We start from the raw sequence: 4,397 nt of genomic DNA, 5'->3' as shown, positions 1-4,397 counted from the left end.
CTCTCCTCCTGCTCACTGACATCACACATCAAAGCCTGAGAGGTCATTTCAAAGTTCAAACTCTAAATAAACCAAAGGTTATTGTTGGGTAAGTAGCTTCAAGGTGATGATTTCTGTTTGTCTCCAGTCAACAGTCTAAACCATCCATTAGAATTAAAGTTGGATGAACATTTTAGGGAAGTCTTTAGTCAGACTGTGGAACTATAACATCCAACTTTATGTATTGGTCAACAACTCATGAAAGATTAAAATCACAGTGGATACAGAGAGATTACTGATGACAGACTGATTAAGCCCTATTTGCAGTCTTAAAATGCGATAATATTAGCTTTCAAGTTCTTCTTAAAGATTTAAAGATTAAAGATTAAGATTTTCTTGGGTCCACACTGCAGTGGCCGTAAAGGTGGAAACATCTGTAAATGTCTACCAATAGTTTAGCCTTGTTAATGTGTTGATAGTTTACATACCAGATGTGGTAATTACTCTAATGTTAATCCTGAGAATGTTAAAACAGTAATGTCATCTAAAATACCTGGTAACAAAATGAGGTGAACAAAAAGGAAAGCAATCAGACAGAAGCTAACAAAGTGCTGTTACTAGAAACAGATTTGAAAGTTTGAAAGTAGTATCGTGTACTCAGCCTTTTATGATTGACTCCAGCCCCTCCTGGCCCTGAACAGGATAAAGTACCGTATAAAAATGCATAGTCTTGTGATACAGTGATATGGGGTAATGATATACAATATACCTAGTAATACTACAAGTATGTGACACTACAGAAAACATTTACACTATATTGACAAAAGTATTGGGAGACCCCTCCATATCTTTAAATTCAGCTGTGCCAGTCACTTCCATGGCCACTGGTCTATAAAATCAAGCACCTCGGCTTCTATAAACATTTGTGAAAGAATGGCTCGCTTTCAGAAGCTCAGTGATTTAAAGTGTGGTACCATGAATATTCCACAGTCAACTGTTATTAGCCTTATAACAAAGTGGAAGCAACTAGGAAGAGCAGCAACTCAAGTGGTCGGCCACGTAAAATCACAGAGCAGCGGATGTTGAGGCTCACAGTGTGCAGAAATCAGCAACTTCCTGCAGAGTTAATAGCTACAGACCTTCAAACTTCGTGTGGCCTCCAGATTAGCTAAGGAATAGTGCATAGAGAGCTTCATGGAATGGGTTTCCATGGCCGAGCAGCTGCATCCAAGCCATACATCACCAAGTGCAATGCAAAGCGTTGGATGCAGTGGTGTAAAGCACGCCACCACTGGACTCTAGAGCAGTAGAGATAGGTTCATGTTATGAATCACACATCTCTGTCTGGCAATACGATGGACCAGTCTGGGTTTAGCGGTTACCAGGAGAACGGTATTTGCCTGACTGCACTGTGCCATGAACACAGTTTGTTTTTCAGGGGTTTGGCCCCTTAGTTCCAGCGACAGGAACTCTTAATGCTTCAGCATACCAAGACATTTTGGACAATTTCATACTTCCAACTCTGTGGTACCAGTCTGGGGATGCCCCCTTCCTGTTCCAACAAGACTGTGCACAAAGCAAGTCAATAAAGATGAGCCAGTTTGGTGTGGATGAACTTGACTGGCCTGCACAGAGTCCTGACCTCAACCCGATAGAACACCTTTGGGATGAATTAGACCAGAGACTGAGAGCCAGGCCTTCTGGTCCAACATCAGTGTTTGACCTCACAAATGCACTTCTGGAAGAATGGTCAAAAATTCCCATAAACACCCTCCTAAACCTTGTGGACAGCCTTTCCAGAAAATTTGAAGCTGTTAGAGCTGCAAAAGATGGAACAATTCCATATTAAACCCTTCAGATTAGGAATGGGATGTCAGTAAAGTTCATGTGCGTGGAAAGGCAGATGTCCCAATACTTTTGGCAAATTAGTGCTTTGATATTAGGATCATTATTGTTTTACACTGTTTGATTTGTGAAGCTTTGTGCTTTCAAAATATAACATTTGATTCATAAATATGCTAATCCCCTTCAAAATGCACCAGTGGCTTATCGCTTAGTCAAAATTCATGTCAGTGAACATCTCAGACACAAAAGACTAAATCAGCTGCAGCTTTGAAGACACATCTGATCATGAGGATGCCAGACAAGTAGAAACTAAATGTGGTTAGTTTATAACATTTATTTATTATCTGCAGTTTACTCTTGAAAGGAGACTTTTAACATGAACATCTGAACAATTTTTTAAATAATTTGTACCACAAAATCATTGAAATATGATCAGTTTACTGCTGTGATTTATCATCATTTGGATTTGTAAAGTAAATTTATGCTGTTTCACCTTGTTTTGCAACAAACTGGATTTAGACTTTGGAACTTTTTTTTGGAAAATAATTCATTTTACTTCTGCAAATAAAACCTTACTCCAGTCTTTTATTATTATCATCTTTTGTAATTCAATTTAGAAATTGGGTGCTGCTACAGAAATTAAACTAGGAAGGGGAACTGACTTGTGACATCTACACTAATGTTCAAAAATTTGGGGTAATCCAAACAATTCCATGTTTTTCATGAAGACTCCCACTTTTATCCATGTGCTAACATAACTATACAAGGGTTTTCTAATCATCAATGAGCCTTTCAACACCATTAGCTAACACAATGTAGCATTAGAACACAGGAGTGATGGTTGCTGGAAATGTTCCTCTGTACCCCTATGGAGATACTCCATTAAAAATCAGCCGTTTCCAGCTAGAATAGTCATTTACCACATTAACAATGTCTACACTGGATTTATCATTCATTTACTGTTTTGTTCATTGAAAAACTGCTTTTCTTTCAAAAATAAGGACATTTCTCAGTGACCACAAACTTTTAAACAGGAATGTAATAAAATATAGTAAAATATAGAAAAACACAGAAAAATATAGTAAAAAATATAGTAAAAAGACAATAAAAACATAAAATACTGTAAAAATACAGTAAAAAAAAAGTACAGTAAAAATATAGTAAAATCTATAAAAAATACAGTAAGAAATATGGTGGAAATACAGTAAAAATATAGCAAAAATACTAAAATATAGTAAATATTCAGTAAGATATATTGTAGAAATACAGAAAAATATACTCTGCTCAAAAAAATTAAAGGAACACTTTTTAATCTAAGTATTGCATCAAGTCAGTGAAACATGTGGGATACTGATCTGGTCAAGTAAGTAACTGAGGGACTTTTTAGTCAGTTTCAGCTGCTCTGGTGTTCATGAAATTAACAACAGATGCACTAGAGGGGTAGGGTTAGGAGGCATATCCATGGAGGGACACACAGACCTCGACAGACTGGACAATGGCATTCTGACTGCCTTTAGGTATCAGGATGAAATCCTTTGACCCATTGCCAGACCCTACAATGGTGCAGTGGTCCTGGATTCCTTCGGGTGAACGACAATGCCCAGTCTTATGTGGTAAGAGAACTCATGCAGTTCCTGGAGGATGAAGGAACTGATACCATTAGCTGGCCCCCATGCTCACCTGACCTGAATCCAATAGAGCACCTTTGGAACATTATGTTTTGTTCCATCTGACACCATCAGGTTGCTCCTCAGACTGACCAGGAGCTCAGCGATGCCCTGGTCCAGTTCTGGGAGGAGATACCCCAGGATACCATCTGTCATCTCATTCAGAGCTTGTCCCGGCATCGTCAGTCATGCATACAAGCACATGGAGGCCATAAAACTACTGAATACCATTTTGAGTTGCTGCCAAGGAATTTCAGTAAGATGGACTAGCCTGCCACATCAGTTTTTCACTTTGATTTTGGGGTGTCTTGAATTTAGCCCTCCTGGGGGGTGGATAATTTTCATTCCCATCAAACAATGTGGCACTTTTCATTCCTAACACATTATCCAGTCCATATCAATGCTAATATCCAGTTTGTTTTTTTCCCCGTATTGAAATATGATGTATTTTCAAAGTGTTCCTTTATTTTTTTTGAGCAGTGTAGTAAAAAAAAAAATTGTAAAAATACATTGTAATATTGTAAAAATAAAATAAAAATATAGTAAAATTACAGTAACAAATATAGCAGAAATGCAGTAAAATATAGAAAAAATACAGCAAAAATATATTGTAAAAATACTGTAAAGATACATTAAAAATATAGTAAAATATATACAACTGTAGAAATCACTGGAAACTCACTTCTGGCTTGATGTGCACCACCATTCAACAGTTTGGGGTCAGACAGAAAATTCCTGTTTTCCATGAAAATAACCACTTTTATTCTTGTGCTAACATATCTGCTAACATATATTTTCAAGGGTTTGAAAGCTTCGAGATTTTAACCAGTTTATGATAACATTTGGTTTTTTGTGTGTGTATGTTTTGAAGAGTTCTCCAGTATTTCTGCGTGTCTTGCCTTCATA

This window comes from Acanthochromis polyacanthus, chromosome 1, assembly GCF_021347895.1.
Source record: "Acanthochromis polyacanthus isolate Apoly-LR-REF ecotype Palm Island chromosome 1, KAUST_Apoly_ChrSc, whole genome shotgun sequence".
NCBI classification, from domain to species: Eukaryota; Metazoa; Chordata; class Actinopteri; family Pomacentridae; genus Acanthochromis; species Acanthochromis polyacanthus.
The sequence above is the reverse complement of the archived record's forward strand: the minus strand, read 5'-3'. Positions refer to the sequence as shown.